The sequence below is a fragment of the Hippocampus bargibanti genome, linkage group LG04, assembly GCF_051943395.1.
Source record: "Hippocampus bargibanti isolate YZ-2025 linkage group LG04, ASM5194339v1, whole genome shotgun sequence".
Classification (NCBI taxonomy): Eukaryota; Metazoa; Chordata; class Actinopteri; order Syngnathiformes; family Syngnathidae; genus Hippocampus; species Hippocampus bargibanti.
Window position 1 is genome coordinate 9977460 of NC_142737.1, and position 22919 is coordinate 10000378.

The 22919-nt window shown below is 39.9% G+C and overlaps 1 pseudogene across 1 annotated transcript in view; it reads right to left on the minus strand.

Annotated features, from left to right (window-relative positions):
• LOC148898918 (calsenilin-like) overlaps positions 1 to 13594 on the minus strand; it is a 41004-nt pseudogene extending 27410 nt beyond the window's left edge. Inside the window, exons 1-2 of the transcript XR_016114660.1 lie at positions 13553 to 13594; positions 8968 to 9065 (exon numbers count right to left, since the gene is read on the minus strand). The product of XR_016114660.1 is annotated as a calsenilin-like (transcript). The remainder of the gene's footprint in view (positions 1 to 8967; positions 9066 to 13552) is intronic.
• Positions 13595 to 22919: the final 9325 nt, after the last annotated feature.

The window sequence follows — 22919 nt, forward strand, 5'->3', positions numbered from 1 at the left end:
CATGTTTGATTTACTTTCGTGGGCCGGATAAAATGATGTGACAGGCCAAATGTGGCCCCTGGGCCTTGACTTTGACACCGGTCCTCTATGATATTTGTGACTGCAAAGACAATATTTGACCTACAAAGTGTTGTTTAATTTTTTTTTAAGTAGATTATACTGGCACAAAGCCTGTCTCAGAATCAGAATCATCTTTATTGCCAAGTATGTAGAACACACAAGGAATTTGTTTCCGGTAGAACACGCTGCACTAGTATCGTTGTCAAAAAAAAAAAACTGCTAACTATACAGTTCCATTTTGGCTACTGTTGAAGTACTGTCTGATCTCGACAAGTGTGAGGCTGTGAGTGTTTAGGGGTGGAGTTGCAACAACGTCTTGCTTTGGTCCGGCAAAGACGTATTGACGCCCGTCTTGATCCATAGATCAAGGGTGTCAAACTCATTTTTTTGCTGTGGGCCAAATTGTAGTTCCGGTTAGCTTTCGGGGACCGTTGTGATTTTGGGGAAAATATTAGAATATCTCATCTCCTCCACATTTTACATGCAGAACACACAACACATTCATGAATAACTAGTTTTCAAATGTGAAGTAAAAAATAATGGCTGTTATTGTGGTTTACATACGACAATTTGAAATTTTGCTTTGGACTTTAGCAAGCATCATGGAATTTCACAAATTTGATTTGCTTTTGTGGGCCGAATAAAAGAATGTGGCTGGCCAGATTTGGCCCGCGGGCCTTGACTTGGCGTGCCCTACATGGTTGAACATATGCGTATCAGGCTCAGAGTAAACGGAACGGGGGGGGGGGGGGGGGGGGGGGTGTTGCTTGACACACACAAAAGCAGTCAGTGCCCGCGACGGGACAAAAGTATAAATGAACCAAAATAAGGCTGCATAAGTACTGCATTCTAAGTGCCAAGTTACTTCAGCCTGGATTTCAAGGCAAAGAGAGAGACGGCAAAAACACACAGATGTTGAATCTTCTTACAAATAAATAACTAAATAACCAAATAACTTCAATAAATAAATAAATACATACATACATACATACATACATACATACATACATACATACATACATACATACATACATACATACATACATACATACATAAGTAAATAAATAAAGAGAGTTTCACCCAGGCTCAGACAAGTTAAACAATGACTTCCAAAAAAATATCTGCAGTGGACCCCCACATACAAGTTATTTAGGACCCACTGATTCACCCATTTGTGTTTTTTTCTTGAGAATGATTTCATTAGTTCTCCGCATTTCTAAATGTTGTTTTTTTGGGGGGGGGCGTTCACCTGTTTTTTTTTCGGGAAGAATTTGGTGATGTTTTATTTATTTATTTATTTTTTAAATGCATTTTAATGTGTGTCAACAACACTGTGAAAAAAACACAGACTACTTAAACAGTACAAACTAAATAGATTTCTTCTTTGTCAGCAACACACGCAAATGAAAAAAAAAAATCTTATTACATCCCAATCCTAAAACCTAAGGAATTTCTTATGATCTCACGTCTTTATATTGACACAATGACAACTGTAATGAGGCGTTTTATGATAAAATTATGATAATGTCACTAACCCTTTCATGTATTCTATAACTTGATAATATAAACTGTCTGCTATTCACCACTGTCCCATAATGTGTTCATTAAATTTGTCATGGAGAGATATGAGCGGTTAAAAAAAAATAAATATCAAATGCTCCTTTCTGAATCTTATGTAAGGTACATATTAAATCTCCAGATTGATCAGTATTCAAGCTAATTTGCATATCGCATGAAAAAAATCCTTTATTGTCCCCTAAGGGGAAATTCCATTTTACATCCAGTTGCACACACGCACACACACACACACACACACACACACACACACACACGCACACACACACCCACACACACGCACACGCAGACACGCACATGCACACACACACACACACACACACACTCACACTCACACTCACACACACAAATTTCCATTTTCCACAAAGTCTTGAGCATTTAATCCGAAGAAGGAGGCCTCAGCTGCATTGACAAATGTAAGATACAGTATGTCCGTGAGAATGCAAATTTGAATTGAAGAGAAAGTGAGGCAGATAAGAGGAAAAGAGAGTATTATGGAGGCCGAGCTGAACTCGACTCTGGTGGTGGCGGTGACAGAGTCGAGTTGGAAAGAGCGTTAATGAAGAAGGAAGTGATGGAAAGAGTGAGAGACATTAGTGCATGAGAACTTCCATTAATAAAAGATCTGTCATTAACATTGAACAGGGCCAAGGCCGATTTGACATCACTCACACTCCACTAGTGTCTTTCTGATCTTACGAACAGTCAAATATGTCTAGGATGACGTGCCTCCCTCGTCTTTTGTATTGGATTGGATTTGGATTGGATTTGCCTTTATTAGTCTCACAGTGGAGAAATTTACATTTCTCAGCAGCAAAGTGATCCCCACCATTACAGTTATTTTGTTTTACACTTGTAAGAATGTGCAGAATTTCAGTGTCGCATATCATGTTTATCTGTTTAAGAAGCTAAGTACAAATGTGTTAAAAAACCAAAACAGCACTTGCTCTAGAATCAAAACAATGGCTTCAGATTCGGAGAAGATGCTTTCTTGTTACTCATCTAGTTATGAATATGATTCAAATAGTTCTGAAGAGGAAAGCATAAATGTTTGCAATCGATTAAAGAAGTACTTGCGTATCAATTCGAGCCTTCAGGACTCCAATATAGCGTCCCAGAAAATGTACAAGATGGCGCCCAAGTTGCGTTGGAAATGGGGTGATTTGTCTGCTGGGAATTTGTGTCAACTAGAATCAAATAGTAGTCTTGGTGCATCACACGAATCACCATCACGTTATTTATGTTTTCCTTCTAATGATCCTGTGACTATAAAGTGACCTTGAGAGTTTTGAAAGGCGCTTGGAAATGAAATGGATTATTATTAATTTCGCCATCAACACGGATCAACACAAAGTTTTCAGACCAAAGTACCCAAAATGCATTGTGTGTCGCTTTCACGGTCAGGGGCGTTCCAGACGTGACGTCATGTTAGGCATCGTCATCAACTCGAAAACAAGACTTCCTGAATCTTCAGTGTGAGTCTTAAAATGTAAAATATAGCTGTATGCCGTGGAATCTTTGTAAAATACGCTCAGTAGAAGTCATTTGAAGTGATTTTACAAATTATGGACACAACTTGTCCAGAGGCGTCGGTTGTCCTTTAACTATTCTACAGCGTACAATACCTTAGACTCTCTTCTTTCATCAGAAAACAAAGAGTTAATTGCTAAATTATATGGGTTATATGAGCTTGAAATAAGGGTGGCTGTCCAAAATACAATGCAACGCATACATATTGGTTTATATAGCGCTTGGACACCAGCTCAAGCTAAAACAAAATGCTAACATGGAAAAAAGGGAAATGCTGCCCCCTCATGGAAGGGAAAGAAACATTGCCAGAGGCCATGGCCAGCGTTTTATCAGCAATCAAACAAGAAGAAACAAAACCTGAACAAATTCGGGAATGGCACTCTACATCACATTTTCAATTCCCGAATACATTCGTGAATGGCAGTGAATGAGTTAAGTCTTTTTTTTTTCGGGGAAAAAAAAATCCATTTTTTTAAACAATATGTCACGGTCCAAAAGGGAACAAAACGGGAGTGTGTGTTGAAGAACTGATACTAATTGTTGCGCGGACAGCTTGCGCTTTCAGTCAGTGTGGCTGTCATTGCGAATCAGAGGGTGGAGGAAGGCTTTGTACATATGGAAGAAACACTGTGTATGTGTGCACATGAGTGTGAAAGGCTACTATATTGACGTGTGAGCCCTCATGTGGAGGAAGAATTAATCCTCTCGGGGCAATCGAGGAGCCATGTTTCAATTATCCACTCCTCCCCACTGTAGAAAGCGTATACACATCAGCATCATGTCATCAGAAGTTGTCATTTGTCTTGTTTGGACCACATCGACCGCTCCAAACCAAGACCGTTCTACGCGCTTATTGATTAGAGATTGATATTTTTACAGTTGCTTCACTTTGCCGCTATTCTTCGACTGCAAGATCGATAATACTTCTCGCTGCTTGGTGAGTTTCATTTGTGTCTTTATGGAGTGGCACGGTGGGTGATAAGTTAGCATGTCTAGCTTACAGTGTGGAGTTTACATGTCCTCCACATGCCTGTGTTTTTCTTTCCCCCGGGTACTGCGGTTTGTTCCCACATTCCCAAAACATGGCGGGTCAATGGAACATTTGAAATTATCTACGTGGCTGGTAACTTGTTCAGGGTGTGCCCTATCTTCTGCAAAAGTTTTGATTTTTTTCCAGCAACCCAAACCACTGAACTTTGACAAAAAGCCAACTGAACGTCATGGACAGAGTAGAATTTGTGACAAGAGGCATTTGATAGATGAGTACGTCTACGGTTACGGACTGTTAAAAAATGCAATGAGTCTAAGCTTACGAATCACGCCACCTATTGAACAGGTGGCTCCGTTAGACATTGTATGAGGTGCAATGTGACGCCCTGCACTCATGTAGCGAGTTTATACATGGAGGGGGACTTTTTTTCAAACACATGTTGATAATCAGGACATATTTGCATATTAGTTTATTTCTCCCGTATTATAAAAGTTAGCAAAAGCCTGACTGTTGAGTGTCTCAAAATTCTTATTCTGAGAGACAATTCTTTGGGATGGGGTGTGCGGAACTGTCGCGGCTAAGAATTGAAGCAGATTTACGTGCGACAGGAGATGTAAGACAATCTCTTTTCATCAATGGATGCTACAGCTTCGTGTTTGCTTTCAATATTTAGCTTGTCGCAGACATGCACATTTCACCATGATGTCCCTGATCCACTGGTGAAAAGAACGCTTTGATCCTCTCTATCATCGCGGTGAACGGCTTCATAAACAAATATGTTGCAGAAAGTGCTTAAATTGTGTTTAGATTGTGTTTAGCTTGAATGACTGTGTCTTTGTGTTGTCATATTATTTTGTTATTTGTTGTTGTTTTGATTTCAAGATGACACCGCGAAAGTGGCTGCCTTTACAGCAGCTCCTTTATTTTGTTTTTCCACTTTTTCCTGTCCTTTTAATTTAATCACTTTGCTGCTGTGAAATGTTTATGTCTCCACTGCTAGAATAATAAAGGCTAATCCAATACCCACTGATGTGCTCGGAATGGCCACGAGGTATTGCAGATCACCTTTAAAGGACAACGGACGTCTCCGGATAAGTTGTGTCCATAATTTGTAAAATGGCTTCAAATGACTTCTACTGAGCGTATTTTAAAAAGATTCCACCGCATATAACTATATTTTACATTTTAAGACTCGCGCTGAATATTCAGGAAGTGTTGTTTTTGAGTTGGTGACGAGTCCGTACGTGACGTCACGAAAGGAACACCCCCTGACCGAAAAAAAGACACATTGTCGCAGTCCTTCCATCACGTCAATGTATTTTGCTGTATTGTTTGGTCTGAAAACCTTGTGTTGCACCCAAAAGCCGCCAGAAGAGGGTGTCCAAGCTCCATATAAGGAATTTATCAGCCTGTGGAAACGGAGGTGGCCACAGGAGGTCGCCATTTTGTGCCTCATTTCTGGTGATCGTTTCTCCCCAATGTTGCCTCAAAATGGCATGGAATAAATTCTTTAATTGATTGCAAACATGTATGCTTTCCTCTTCAGAACTACAGTAAAGTCTCGTTATATCGATATTCAAGGGAGTCCGAAAAAATATAACCGGGACTATCGATATATCCGACCCTGTTTGCATGTAATTTTCTCCGTGCGTGCATAGAAATAGTATCGATATAACCGGGACTATCGATATATCCGATATCGATATAACGAGACTTTACTGTATTTGAATCATATTCATAATTGGAGGTGTAACAAGAAAGCATATTCTCCGAATCTGAAGCCATTGTTTTGATTCTCCAGCAATGCAAGACATCTTGGCGTGACGTCACGAAGTGGGGACGGGAATTTCTGAAAATGCCCAATTCGCAGCTCAATTCTTTGTAGTTTTTGGACACTTTAAGTCATTTTTATTGGTGTTTGCATTTGAATAAAAATATCATACTGCGTGTTTTGGCTATTTTAGATGCTATAAAACGTTTTTCTGATGTCAGTTAAGAAACAAAAAAATGACATCGGTTGTTCTGTAATTCTTTGTATTTATGTATAGGAAGGAAAGAAGTGCAGGTAGTCTCCGGACTCATGAACATTTATTTGCTTTCGCCGGTGCTGCTCCTGTTGCTCGCAAGGGTGAGTTCAAAAGAGCTTTGAATTTTTTTTTATGTCTGCATGCTGATAATAGCATCAATGAATGCTGGTTACCATAGATTCCACCCCAAAGGGAAAAGGCCTTTTTCTAATTGAGTGAGGTGTTAATTGGTCGATTTGGAGAGACTTTGACAATATAATGATTCATTAGTGAAAACAGGCAAATCTGGCTCCAAGAGAGTGATATCACTGCAATATGATCAGAGGCTCCGTAAGTGATTTGATGCTCAGGCAATCCCATGAAAGTATTGCATTAATGATTGGCCATTTGCATGTTCTCCCCAGGCTTATGTAGCTTTTCTCCGGGTACTCCTGTTTCCTCCCATATTAAAATAATATACATGGCAGGCTGATTGAACCCTCCAAATTGACCCTGGGTGTGAGTGTGAACGTTGATGGTCATTTGGAGCTGATCCCAGTTGACTTTGGAATAACAAATAATAATTAAAAAAATAACAGCACAACTGTCATTGTTGACAAACTCGTGCCCTTCTAGCATTTGGTGACGGGGCAGATTGTTCACTTATTTTAACTAGTTCACTGCCAAATATTGAATTTTAGGACTACAGAAACATTCAATGCAGCGTGAGAAACATTAGACTCTCTTCTTTCATCAGAAAAAAGTAAATTATATGGGTGTGGATTCTCTACAGTTATATGAACTTGAAATGGGGGTGGCTGTCCGAAATACAATGCAATACATACATACATATTGGTTTATATAGCGCTTTAACAACAGCTGAAGCTGGAACAAAGCGCTAACATGGAGAAAAGGGAAATGCTACCCCCTTGTGGAAGGGCATTGCCAGAGGTCTGGCCAGCGCTTTATATGCACACGAGTAAGAAAAAAAACCAAAACCTGAAATAATTCGAGAATGGCGCTCCACGTCATATTTTCAATTTCTGAATAAACTTAAGAATGGCAGTGAATGAGTTAATTATTTTGGAACAATAACCTGCCTTTTTGGCTCAGCGAATATACTTTTACGAAATAGAAGCACATTTTAGGACAATGCTTTGATGCAATCATAAACAACCACCACAACAACCAACTTTGTACAATGAACACCATGCGGGCAATGGCACTCCAACCTGAAAATTATAATAAATGTACGACATTTGCCACAAAATGAATGTTTACAAGTTTGAAGGAGCCCAAAAATGCAATGGAGGCTGTGAACTAAAATACAGTGATACCCCAGTTTACGCGAGAATATAATCTTGGCATACGAACTAGTTTTTGGCGGACGAACCAAACCACACGGTCAAACAGCTGGTAACTGGCGGACTAGTTTGCGTCACCACATTTCTTTGAGTGCAGATGTGATTTGTTATCGAGTGGAGCAACAGTACTCCACTCCCATCATGGGACCGAAAAAGACCCCACCACAGGCTACTGTTAAACCGAAGAGGACACAAAGGAAAATTATGGTCGAGCAGAAGGAGATCATCGAAAAACACGAACTACCATGACAAAAGTAAATAAAATGACTTTATTATATAGTATAGTTTACTTCTTTAATTACAATACAATAGCACATTTATGATACATGAAATAAGGTATATTTTGTGTAGTTTAAAGCCATATTTAGTAGAATATTATGTTGTATGGGGACCTGGGAACGAATTACTCTCATTTTTAATGATTTCTCATGGGAAATAAATGTTTGACAGGCAAACTTTTCGCTTTACACACACTTTCTGGGAACCAATTAAGTTCGTAAACTGAGGTATCACTGTATAACAGTTCCGCAAGATATAAAATCAAAATTTTAAAAAATGGTCAGAATTTATTTGAAGATAATAGCTACATACGGTGTCAGCTATTGTGTGTTGACTGTAACAACTGATGTTGGACTTAAAAGGCTTCAGATTAGGTGGAGGTGGGGGAACATATAGCAATGTTAATTCACAAAGCCACATTAACCCACAACAACTACAATAGTCTGCAGTCTGATAAGCGGGCCAATGAAGAAAGTGCATTAGACAATGCATCCATCGCTCCACTTGAAGATCACAATTACTGGTAATGCAGCGCCTCTCCCGCCTCCTCATCATCAGTATCATCATCCCGCTCTCATTCCCACAACTGAGCACTGTCGACATTAGGCGTGCATTAAAAATTCGACCTCAGACCAGACTAAATGTAATTTATGTCTTATATCGCCGGCGGTCACTGGTTGATGTCTTGGGGTACAGATGCTTTATTCCTTGCAGTTTTAATGAGCAATTCCCCTTGTAAAGGTGTTGAAAGTCACTTGGGGAGGGGGTCACTTTACTGTCTAACATCCGCTTATTTATGGTCCACATTACGCCCGCTCTAGATGACACAATTGTCTGTTTCTAAATTGTTTAAGTTGTGCCGAGAGAGGAGAGAAGAAAGTAAAGACTCATGAGGAGGAGGAGGAGTGTGAAGCAGGAGAGGAAGATGCCAAGTGACACTTGCTGGAAAAGCATCTGCGGGGTTTGAGTGCAGCGCTGGCGAAATACGAGCGACCCATCAACCGTGTCATTACATAACTTCACCTCACAAGTCCATAAATGCTTTAAAACACTCAAAATAAACACTTTAGTAGAACCTCAAACTGTACTTTTTTTTTACTTGTCACTTGCAAAAAAAGCACCTCTGATTGACGTACATTAAAGACATTGAAAGTCATCTTACCTGCATGATGCTTGCCCGCGGTGGTCCTGCTGGCGTGTCCACTCTGCGCGCGCCACAACCTCCGACTGACGCGCCAGCGGAGTGGATGCGAAGGAATGCTACACACACACATTCACAATGAGAGAGAGAGGGCGGGAGGGGTGTGCATGTGTGGATTTTCATCAGCGGGAGCCTAATGATGCAGAAACGTGTAGTCAACAGGCGGATTGCGGTTGCAATGTGCAAAATCACATATCACCAGGATGCATTTGGACACATTTAAGGAAAGAGAGTGCGTATGTGTGTCTTTTCAGAGAATCCAGTCGCTCAAATGGTGCCCAGTGACACATTACTAATCAGGCATGAGTCCCCATTTTTAACGACACTTTCCAAACTTGAGTGCCTTCATTTGCATCCTTTTTATAATCCAGCTCAATTGTGACATGCACTTCTCAGGCTAGCCGCACGAAAAGCTTGAAAAATGCTCATTCCAACAGCGTAGCAGCTTTGAAGCGTCTTGTTATCTGCCCAAGTGCTCGTGTGTAATGCAGAGAAAAGCAGAAGAGCAAAAAAGGGATTTTATTTATTATTGTATTCACTTTTATTTATATATTTTTTATTTTTTATTTATTTTGTATTTATTTATTTTTATGTATGTCTTATTTATTTTTATTCATTTGTTATTTATTTTTAATGTATTTCTTTTTACTTGTTATTTGTTTATTTTGTATTACCTATTTATTTTTTATTTATTTATTTGTACTTATTTTTTGGTGTTTTTGTTGTTTATTTTTCCAGTATCTTGCAATATATTTCAATGATTATATTAGGAAATACATTTTTGTTTTCTAAAGGTACCGTCTTTTCCCGTGCACTGGAGTATAAGCTACACCCCCAATGAATGGTGTATTTTCAAAACTTTACCATACATAAGGTGCACAGGACTATAAGGCGCACCTTCAAAGTGAATTGAATGAATAAAGTTTTCCAAATATAACATAAAGATACGTATATAAATGCTTTCCATATATAAAGCACCCCACATTATAAGGCGCACCCCAAATAAATGGTGTATTTTCAAACCTTTTCCAGATATAAGGCGCACTGGACTATAAGGCGCACTGTCAACGAATGAAAATGTTTTCCAAATATAATGTCGATATATATATATACATATATATATATATATATATATATATATATATATATATATATATATACAGTAAAGTCTCGTTATATCGATAGTCCCGGTTATATCGATACTATTTCTATGCACGCACGGAGAAAATTACATGCAAACAGGGTCGGATATATCGATAGTCCCGGTTATATCGATATTTTTTCGGACTCCCGAGAATATCGATATAACGAGACTTTACTGTATATATATATATATATATGTATATGAGACACACCACAGTATAAGGCGTTACAGTAGAGGCTTGGGTTATGCACTACTTCGTCTAAATGGAGTCAGTGGCTGCTAGCAGTCATTGCGAGACCTGTTGTGTCTCAATATTACTTCACATATAAGGCGCAGGGTCAGTTTTTGAAGAAAATCAAGGATTTTGGTTGCCCCTTATACAGTACACCGGAAAATATGGTACATACAACATTGACTACAATATGACATCACCACAATGCTAATTTAACACATTTGACTGTGCGCCACACATGTGACCACCTTTGTAAAAGCAGTATGGTTGAATGCAGCTACTGCATGGTGTAATCATATGCGTCAGAGAAGAGCGAACTTCTTTGAAGAATCCAGCTCGTTTATCTAAGGCGCTACTTCAAAGAGCTGTGATGGATATGATGATGCATTCAATGTCCCAATTGAAGTTCAAATAGAAGAACGGCGGGTGTTATCGGCATAATTTAGAAAGGAAGACTATGCAGCAGCGCTCACGTTCATCAGATATTCTCTCCTGTGTGACCACTGCAGCCATGCGTGACACTGAGCATGTGTGGATGAATGCGATTATCTTATGTGATTGCCATGAGAGCAAGAAGGAAAGAAATGCAATTAAAACTTTACTGGAGATTTTTTTTTCTTTGTACTCAATGAAGAACTTGATGCATTTAGATGACATTAGCTGAGATGTAAAGTAGGAATCAAGCCTGGTCAAGTCTGCTATCGATTGTATAACGAATAGTCGAGATATGACGCATTTCCAGGAGGGAGATGCGTGGACTAAGTTTAACTGATGTTATATAGTTTCTTTTTTTTGGGGGGGGGGGAGGCCAAAAATGCAGAGCAAGGTAGGGGAAAATGCTAACATATCACAATTAAAAAAAATGAAGTTCTCTTCGTGCTGCTGAAACATTTCCGTTCATTCAAAATAGCAAAGGAAAGATAATTTAAGAGCTTAAGTTTAGACTAACTAGCATGACAACAAAGAATATAAAGCTAATATGTTAAGTCGCTGCTGTGTTTTGCCATATTTAGTGACATGAGAGGAGTACAAATGCTGGGAAAAAAAGTAAATCACACACTGTAAGCACTAAGTTCTTCCCTCGTATCCAATTGAAGATTGAGATATCCTCGTGATACTGTGACTCTCTCTCCATTGCTCTTCTCTCTCTACACGGACGACTGCATCTCAACGCAGCCAGCTGTCAAATTCATAAAGTTTGCAGACGGCACCACAGTCATCGGTCTCATCAAAGACGGCGACGAGTCTGCGTACCGACAAGGGGAGCAGCTGGAGCCGTCACAACCTAGAGCTGAACACGCTCAAGACAGTAGAGTTGATCGTGGACTTCAGGAAACATCCATCACCACAGCTACCCCTCACACTATCCAACTACCTGGTGTCAACCATTGAGATCTTCAAGTTCCTGGGAATCACAGTCTCCCAAGATATGAAGTAGGAGGTCAACACCAACTCTATCCTGAGAAAGGCCCAACAGAGAAAGTACTTCCTGAGGCTGCTAAAGAAGCATGGCCTGCCACAGGAGTTGCTGCAACATTTCTACACGGCTCATCGAATCCATCCTATGTTCTTCCATCACCGTTTGGTTCAGGGCTGCCACAAAAATGGACAAAATCCGACTTCAACGGACAGTTAGGACATCGGAAAAAAATCATTGACACCGCTCTACCCACTCTCGAGGACTTGCACACTGCAAAAATCTAAACTAGGGCGCGGAAAGTCCTACTGGACCCTCCGCACCCTGCCCACCACCTTTTCCAGCTACTTCCATCAGGCAGGCGCTACCGATGCACGCGCACTAAATCCAGCAGACATTTAAACAGCTCCTTCCCCCAAGCCGTTAACTCTTTGAACAGTAGCCCAAATGGATTTTAGTAGTACCCCAAATGCAATTTTTTTTAATGATGATACGAATGCAGCGTGTTCTACCGGAAACAAATTCCTTGTGTTTTCTACATACTTGGCAATAAAGATGATTCTGATTCTGATGTCTTCAGATTAACTCACTCACTGCCAGATGATGTGCAAATATATGTCCACTCCAGTGCCAGGGTTCTTGTCATTTTCACTCAAATTGCAGGACCCACAGAATATTGAGTTTTAGGACTACATAAACATTCAATGCAGTGTAAGAAGTCTTAGACTCTAATCTTTCATCAGAAAAAAAGTTAATTCCTAAACTATATGGGTCTGGAGTTATCTGAGCTTGAAATGGAGGGGGGGGGGCTGTACAAGAGGCAAATGCTGCCCTCTCGTGGGAGGGAAAAACATTGCCAGAGGTCTGGCCAACGCTATATCGCCACCCCCTCCCGCAAGAAAAACCAAAACGCGAACAAATCCAGGAATGCAGAATTTCTACGACATGCTTTACAATTCACGAATCAATTTGGGAATAGTAGTAAATGACTTAAAAGAATATCATTTATTATAACAACATAATATGTAATAATAAATAACTAACTCATTCATTGGAAGACATGCAAAAACGTGTTCACTCCAATGGCAGGGTTTTTGTCATTGTCACTCAAATTCCAGGACCCACAGAATGTGGAGCTTTAGGACTACATAAAAATTCAATACAGCGTTACAAACCTCAGACTCTCTTCTTTCATCAGAAAATAAAGATTTAATTCCTCAACAATATAGTTCTGGAGTTATATGAGCTTGAAATGAACACGCCCGTCCAAAATACAATGCAATACATACATATTGGTTTATATAGCGCTTTAACGACAGCTGAAGCTGGAACAAATCACTAACATGGAAAAAACGGAAATGCTGCCCCCTGTGGAATAGAAAAAAACATCGACAGAGACCATGGCCAGCGCTATATCGGTACCCAAGCATTAAAAACCAAATGCCCGAACAAATTTGGGAATGGCGCAATAAGTCACATTTTCAATTCCCGAATACGTACATTTGTGAATGGCAGTGAATGAGTTAGAGGTATATTGGGCTCATTTTACGGTGACCCTTGCAATTGAGGAAACTCGCCTACTAAGTGACCTTGAGAGTTTTGAAAGGCGCTTATAAATGAAATGTGTTTATTATATTTGGTATTTAGACAAACACTTCTCGCTTTTCGCTACTGCAAACTAACAGGAACACCCATCTTCAAACATGTCCCATCTAAGTGTGTACGTGTGTGTAGAATGAACAATGATGCTTACGTGCTGAGCGTCAGAGTGGAGATTTCCCCAATAAAGCGGCTCGCAGCGACAATGATGCTCATTTGCTTTCACCCCTGGAAGAATTAGCAGAACACATATAAGGCGCATGTAAAATAACACATGCACGTATGCACATGAACGTGTAGGGGCAGCATCTTGAGAATAATTCACCCCCGAGATGGATTTCATGTTTCTATGGAGAAGATTGCCTATTTTTAGGAGAGATATAAATAGATCCTTGTGTCGCTGCGAGGCTTGCATCGCATGTCTTGGTGTACCCGTGCATGCTTAACTGTCTGTCCCCTGTTTACGGAACTGCTTCCCATATAGGACAATGAGTCATTTCACGGCGAGTAAATACTTGATGGAACTATCAGGAATGACCGTCTTGCAGGCATTGCAATGGCACTGTGATGTCATATTTATCAGAATCATTACCGGATAATTGCGGGGGACTTTTACAACGTTACATATGATCGGCTGGTTTTGGGAGTTGGACACAAATGAAGCAAAGGGGCATCCGTGACTTATTATAGAGGCAGGTTTGAGGGGGGTGAGGTAGGGACCAAGTTTGTAGCCGTGGAAACAGTTGCTAAGGAGCAAACTGTGGCATCCCTGGACGCAGAGGGACAATTACACTCGGTGGTCAGAATATTAGGCACGCCAGTGCAGATTGGAAGAGAGCCAATACATGAATGTTGTTTAAAAAAGGTTCGCTTGTATCAACTTTAATCAGAGATAATTAGATCGGGTGTTGAGGTACAACTCATTTGTTCAGTGACTTCGCTTTTTGTAACTGTGATTTTTTTTCCCAAAGACAGATACAAACAACACACACACATATATATATATACACGTATATATATATATGTATATATAAACATACATATACACACACATATATATATATATCATACATATATATATCATTGCCACCGACCTACCCACCCTCGAGGACTTGCACACTGCAAGAATCCAAACTAGGGCGCGGAAAATCATACTGGACCCTCCGCACCCTGCCCACCACCTTTTCCAGCTACTCCCCTCAGGCAGGCGCTACCGAACCATGCGCACCAAATCCACCATTTAAACAGCTTCCTCCCCCAAGCCATTAACTCTTTGAACAGTAGCCCAAATGGAACTGTATAGTGCCTCTTTGCAATTTTTTGATGATGATACTAGTGCAGCGTGTTCGACCGGAAATAAATTCCTTGTGTGTTCTACATACTTGGCAATAAAGATGATTCTGATTCTGATATATACATATACATACACATATATACAGTATACCCAGAAAGAAGAGTTTCACGCAAGTCACTCTGTTTATTGATTTTTTTTCGACAAAATGTATTTCTTTAATTATGTGTGTAAGTATTTATTTTTTTATTTTTTTATTTATCAGAATCCGAAATCCTTTCATAATCCCACAATGAGGACATTTGCAATTTACAGCAGCAAAATTTAAAGTGGGGCTAAAAAGGAAAAAATAGCTATTTATTCTTAAATTGTGCCATTTTCTCAGCAGCTCTGGCGTTCACTCTTATCTTGTTCATGAAATGGCTCATCCCCATTTTATTTTGTTTTAATTTTTTTTCAGTTAATGCATAAATGTTCATAGCCCTTTAAAAATGTACTACAAATACGATCTGAATGCATGTGTGGGCTTTTTGCTCGAATAATAGGTCTTAGAATCACACCTCATAAGAATGTAATGTCCGTGTTATTGTTTTCAGCTTCTGTGGCTTGGCAATAGCAAATACAAAGTATCTACTTGTTTACCAAAACATACAAATAAACTCTCCTCTTCCACTTGATGACCCCCTCAACCACAATCCCAAATTCCGCCTCCTCCCCCTTTCTTTTTTTCATGACAGCAAGCGGGGACATAGAGGACATGTCACGATTATGCTAATACCAGTGGGGATGACTCTGACGGTCATACATGCATGCGTGCCTGCTGTGAGGCTCGCCAAGGAATGTGCTGAAAGGTCATTAAGAAAAGGGAATCCCTTTAAATCCTGGACACCTGGAATATCTTAAAGGGCAACCGACGTCACTTTTTTGTTTCTTAACTGACATCAGAAAAACGTTTTATAGCATCTAAAATACCCAAAACACGCAGTATGATATTTTTTGTCAAATGCAAAACAACAATTAAAATGACTTAAAGTGTCCAAAATCTGTAAAAAATTGAGCTGCGAATTGGGCATTTTCAGAAAGTCCCGCCCCCAGTTCGTGACGTCACGCCAAGACGTCTTGCATTGCTGGAGAATAAAAAAAAATGGCTTCAGATTCAAAGAATATGCTTTCTTGTTACACATCCAGTTATGAATATGATTCAAATAGTTTTGAAGAGGAAAGCATACATGTTTGCCATCGATTAAAGAAGTCCTTCCGTGTCATTTTGAGGCATCTGGACCACAATGTAACGTCCCACAAAAGAGGCAGAAAAATGGCGACCAGCTCCTGTGAGGAATGAATTAGCCCGTTTCCACAGGCTGATACATTCCTTGCATGGATGTAACACAAGGGTTTAAAAAAAACAGTACAGCAAAATACATTGACGTGATGGAAAGACACTACAATGCGTCTTTTTTACGGTCAGGAGGCGGTCCTTTTCTGACGTCATGTGAGGACTCGTCACCAACTCAAAAACAAGACTTCCTGAATGTTCAGCGTGAGTCTTAAAACGTAAAATATAGGTATATGCGGTGGAATCTTATTAAAATACGCCCAGTAGAAGTCATTTGAAGCCATTTTAAAAATTATGGACACAACTTGTCCGGAGACGTCAGTTGTTCTTTAAGGGTGTGTGTGTGTGTGTGTGTGTGTGTGTGTGTGTGTGTGTGTGTGTGTGTGTGTGTGTGTGTGTGTGTGTGTGTGTGTGTGTGTGTGTGTGTGTGTGTGTGTGTGTCGCTGGCATGTGCATTTGAACATCAATAATCCATGCAACTTCCCAGCTCTGGCGGAGACAGTAGCGCTCTGCCGGCTTATGTAAGAGAGTGTCACAGGTCTGAAATGCAGGGATGGACCCGCTCTGAGCCGCTTATGCTTCTTTGTTTCTACACTAAAACCTTGACTTTTGACGAGTTTTGCAGACGAGCTGCTTGGCATGGCATGGTGAGTGAGGAAATGCAAAACATTGAAGGATGGCATAAATGGCAGCATCTGAAGGGCTGATTCTATTCTTGTTAAAATGGAAAAACATGTTGATTTTGTGACATTCAACCATTCATGCATGTCGACAGTTTTGAGGCTTCATTATATCGAAATGTGGGAATATACAAAAACCGAGATTCCAAGTTAATAGGCAGACATGTTGACCAACACTCGACCGTTCTCCATCGCAAAGCATTGACATGGAATTGATGCCATCATAAAATATAAATGGTAAAAAAAAAATCTATATTTTAACATTAGGGAATTAAAAAATAAGCACAGACTAATAAAACTGCTTCAAACATGCTTCTTGTTCACAATATACCTGTACAAGCGATTTATGACCATGTGAACAGATATTTTTTGAGAATAATCCGGGTGGGTGTAGCTACAAAGTCGAATAAACTGTTCTGAAACAAGTAAGTCGGACCCAAAATGAGCAGAGTATAAATTCTGCTATATCAACTCGATCGAGAACCCTTTTCACCTATTTAGTTGAATACAACCCCGATTAAAGGATAACCGACGCCTCCGGCCAAGTTGTGTCCATAATTTGCAAAATCACTTCAAATGACTTCTACTGAGCGTATTTTATAAAGATTCCACCACATATGGGTGCATTTTACCTTTTAAAGGACAACCAACGTCACTTTTTTGTTTCTTAACTGACATCAGAAAAACGTTTTATAGCATCTAAATTACCCAAAACACGCAGGCTGATATTTTTCGTCAAATGCAAAACACCAACAAAAATGATTTAAAGTGTGCTAAAGCTGCAAAAAAATGAGCTGCGAATTGGGCATTTTCAGAAAGCCCCGCCCCCAGTTCGTGACGTCACGCCAAGACGTCTTGCATTGCTGGAGAATAAAAACAATGGTTTCAGATTCGGAGAATATGCTTTCTTGTCACACATCCAGTTATGAATATGATTCAAATAGTTCTGAAGAGGAAAGCATACATGTTTGCAATCGATTAAAGAAGTCCTTCCGTGTCATTTTGAGGTATCTGGACTGCAATGTATCATCCCAGAAGAGGCAGAAAAAATTGCGACCAGCTCCTGTGAGGAATGAATCAGCCCGTTTCCACAGGCTGACAAATTCCCTCCATGGAGCTTGGACACCCTCCTCTGGCGGCTTTTGGGTGCAACACGAGGTCCCCAGAACAAACAAGTACAGCAAAATGCATTGACGTGATGGAAGGACCGCTGCAGTGGGTCTTTTTTTTTAGTCAGGGGCGTTCCTTTAGTGACGTCATGTACGGACTAGTCATCAACTCAAAAACAAGACTTCCTGAATATTCAGCGTGAGTCTTAAAACGTAAAATATAGCTATATTTGGTGGAATCTTATTAAAATACGCTCAGTAGAAGTCATTTGAAGCCATTTTACAAATTATGGACACAACTTGTCCGGAGACGTCGGTTGTCCTTTAAGACTCGCGCAGTATATTCAAGAAGTCTTGTTTTCGAGTTGATGACGATGCCTGACCTGATGTCACGTCTGGAACGCCCCTGACTGAGAAAGCGACACACAGTGCATTTTGGGTACTTAGTTTGGTCTGAAATCTTCATGTTAATCCGTGTTAATGGTGAAATTAGAAGGAAAACACATAAATAACGCAATGGTGAATCGTTGTGTGTTGCACTACCAATTGCGGTAACAACATACAGAAGTTGATACAAATTCCCAGCAGACAAATCAGCCCATTTCCAACGGAGCTTGGGTGCCATCTTCTGCATTTTCTGGGCGCGACATTGGAATCCAGACGGCTCGAATTGATAGGGAAGAACTTATTTAATCGATTGCATCACTTTGCTGCTGTGAAATGTACATTTCTCCACTGTGAGACTAATAAAGGCAAATCCAATCCAATCCAAACATTTATGCTTTCCTCTTCAGAACTATTTGAATCATATTCATAACTGGATGTATAACAAGAAAGCATATTCTCCGAATCTGAAGCCATAGTTTTGATTCTGGAGCAAGGCAAGACGTCCTGGCGTGACGTCACGAACTGGGGGCCGGACTTTCTGAAAATGCCCAATTCACAGCTCATTTTTTTGCAGCTTTAGCACACTTTAAGTCATTTTTGTTGGTGTTTTGCATTTGACTAAAAATATCAGCCTGCGTGTTTTGGGTATTTTAGATGCTATAAAACGTTTTTCTGATTTCAGTTAGGAAACAAAAAAATGGTGTCGTTGTCCTTTAAGGCATTGGCTTTGCAGGTAATGATATCTCCATTCCAAAATTTACTGTGTTCTCTTGTGTTGCAATTATTTGAGGATTTGGAGGTCATTTGAGGGTATTGAAATTGCTTTCTATCTTCAAAATTTCAGCTGTCAAGTTAAGAATTTTCTGGCATCGCCATGCTCTTCTGGGATGGTGCTCCTTCAAAATCATTTACGTTTTTTTCTTCCTTAAAATGAATTGGACAGGTTATAATGCCATTATTTTTATATTTTGTTTTTTTTTTTGGGGCATGTGGAGAAAGCTACAACCGGTTATACTCTGCATCCTTCTTATCCCCAGACAAAAATCCCTTGCCACTGTAAAGCAATTTATAGGCAGGCCAAGCAGACAAGAAGAGATAAAAGAGGGCAATGGTAAGATAACAGACTACGGATCAGGTGATAGGAACAGGTCGGGTCAACTGAGAGTTACTCAAAAAGGAAATTCAACTCAGTTTGGCCTTATGGTGGGTGACAAAAAAAATCTATGAAAGCAGCCTAAGTAGAGTTTATACCCATTTCATTAAAGAAACAGCTTGCACATGCAAATTAATTATACGAGCAATTGGCCTTGTGGGGCTTGTGAAGGGATTAGTGTTCACCTTTTCATCAGAGAAGGAAGCACATTTGGTTATCGGAGTTTCCAATTGGCGCCACCTTATTATGAAGTAGCTGAGGCACATGGTTTCTCCCGAGCCAATTTGCGAACAGCTGGAAGAAGTCAAACACAAAAGAACACATTGATTTCATATTATTGCATTGTTTCAATCATATTGATCAGTAAAATATTTGAAAATAGTGATTAAATGGGAAAAGTGTTCCTTTCTTTGAGTGCACATGTCGATCGTCTTCAACGATACTTTTGCTGTTATGGGACCGAAAAAGACACTACCACAGACTCGTGTTCAGCCGAAGAAGACACAAAAGAAAACAAAATTACAGTCGAGGAGAAGATCATTAAGAAACAGGAACGAGGTGTGCGTTCGTCTGATTTAGCGGCTTAGCAGATATGCTAAGTCCACCATTGCTACCATCCGTCACAACTCGCTGTACCCCTTTTTGTGGTTTATTTTGTCACGTTATTCCGGGTCCGTGGACTCATCGGACCCGCGCTTTTTGTTGTAATAAAGTCACGGCCAGCACCTACGTCTCTGCCGCCTGCTTAGGGATCCAACCCCTTTTATTAACGTTCCGACGAGTCAGCTATCCCTGTCACGCTCGGAACGTGACAGTATCATTGTGTTCAGTTGATAGAAAAGGCTTGGTATGATGTTACCCTTCAATCCTTGAAAGCAGCATGGAAGAAATTGTAGCCCGCATGCATCCTTGAGAGGGACTTTGAAGGATTTGATCCTCATGACTCTGTTGTTTTGGACGACATTGTTTCCAGACAGAAAATGGGACTCAAAGTGGATGCAGATGACATCAAGGAGCCTGTTGCTGACCATAACGAGGTCCTCAACACAGAGGATTTGATTTGCCTTCAAGAGGACAAGCAGAAGCAAGCCATTCAGGAGTTGTCATCTGAGGGCGAGTAGGAGGAGATGGCTGCAGAATCAAGTTAGAGCATCAAGGCAATGTTGGCTAAGTGGAATGATGTGCAGGCTTTTATTGAACAGTTCCATCCAGAAAAGACTGTGGCTATGAGAATCATCAACATGATGAATGATAATGTGATGCCTCAATTTCATAAGACGTTACAAGTCAGAAAGCAACAGGTGTCAATTAAGAGCCATCAATGACCATCACACATGTAAATAAAGTGACTTTATTATACAGCGCAGTGTATTTCTTTCATTACAATACAATAGCACATTTATTATACATAGAATAAGGTATATTGTGTGTAGTTTTTAGGCTTATTTTGTTGAAAATTAGATTTTATGGAGACCTGGGAATGGATTATTTTCATTTTAATGGTTTCCTATGGGAAATTAATTTTTGGGATACACACTTTTTGCCTTACACACTGTCTGGGAACAAATTAACTTCGTATAACCAAGGCCCCACTGTAGTTATTTTTGTTGAGTACCACTCGAAGGCGCCAGCATAACACCGGCGTTGCCTTTACCACACTTGGAAAATCTATTCTATAGGCTGTGTCCAAATAGAAGGCTGACAAAAAAATGTCCGCATACAAAAAAAAGTACAGGACATTCAAAATGACCCACAGTGCACAGTTTTACAGTTTAAATATGTTTAAATATGTTCACACGAAAATATTGTCAGATCTTAATGAGTGTCCGAGAACAGCAGACTTTGAGGCTTTGTACAGTACGTACATGAAATAAGCCTTGTTGGGATGAAGCAAATCTGCTATTACATTGCAGAACTCAATTATGAGTGTGCCTTTTTCATTTTGCTTGCGGGATGTAATTAAAGTGAACCTGAATGTCAGTAGTTAATTAAACACCTTAAAATGACTGCAGCATTTTTATCAGTATTATCAGCGGAGTACTTGCCTTTTCCCTGACTCAGGATGTCCAGTGATGGAAACACTCAAAGAAAAAAATGAACATTACAGGTTCTGTGGTGACAACTAGGAGGGATTTGAACATTCAGGTAGGAAGAAATATGATCGAAAAACATTCATCGGGCGTATTTGGTTGAAATAAATCCACTCACCCAAAATACCCTCTGCCCACGCTTCTTCTTCCAGAAGGCTCATTACAGTTGAGCCATTTCATCAGATGAATTTTCATATAGCAGAGTGAGGATTACGCTAGCAGACGCTTTTAATCTGCTGTGCACTCTTTTTCTGTCCAGCACTGTCATTTTGTTCTACACTTCTTTATTTTTAACCAAGCTCGAGATGACGCTAGATATAAAAAAATCTTTACGCGTCACTTTTTTGGTTGTGCATCCTGCTCTGTCTGCGTGCCAAGAATAGTTTTACACAATGCAGGTTTCCGAAGAGCATATATTCTACAAAACTGACTTTAGCAGAATATAACGAATCGCAGAACTCTGAACAAAAGCAAACGAAAGAGCGCCGACGGTACAAAGTAGCACAAGTGAACACAGACACGACTCGGCTCATTTCACAACAATTAGCAGCTCACCGTCGAATCTTCCAAACAAGACTTCAAGATGTTTACCGTCACTCTTAAATTTCTATAAACCTCAACATAAAGCAATAACAAGTTCACGTGCTATATTTAAAACCAGATACCTTTGCCCTTAAAGTTGGCGAACTTAATGCTAATTAGCATTAGCCCGTCTAGAGACCATTCAGGAGGGAACGATTGTGACGATCGGTGAAGGTAGGAAGACGTCCGTTTATCAGTTTTTAAGGTTGCAACATTTTTTGTGATTTTCTTGTCACGAGAGAATTTTGAGATGTCTAAAAAAATCACATGCAAACACCTGTGGCGAATGTTGAAGTAACATGTTACATTTGAACAAACCCTGCCGAACACGATATTCGCAAGCCACAATTGTTCACCGTTCAGCATCTTTTGTTGGAAAATAATATTTAAAAAAAAAACTAAAAATAAAGCAAAGGTTAAAATATTAACGCAATTTTAAAATATGTTCATTCTAAACGGTGATAGCAGGCAATTGGTTTCGGGCAATCTCCACCCCAGGCCCGTTTATGATGATTGGAAAAGCTTGCAACCTCTGCTGCTATGAGCTCTGTTTTGTTGGGGTTTATCTCTAGGTGTTGGTTCCCCCTGCACCAATTAAAAAGACGGATGACCTCGGGGTGGTAGGTTATCTCATAATGGAGGACATCAGACCTACCACAGCTGTTGTCGTCTGCAAACAGCACCATAATGTTGGAGTTACGTGAGCACACATGATCTTGTTAGCATGCTTCAGAATGTGGTGACTTAAAGTCAGCGCATGTTAATTATTTTACACTAAGAACACATGTTGTAAATTTGATTTTTGTGAGAAATAACACATTTTTATTGTGTAATTGTATTTTAATACAGACATTCAGCCAGTACATTTACGTTTAGGGGATCAGAAGGCCTTT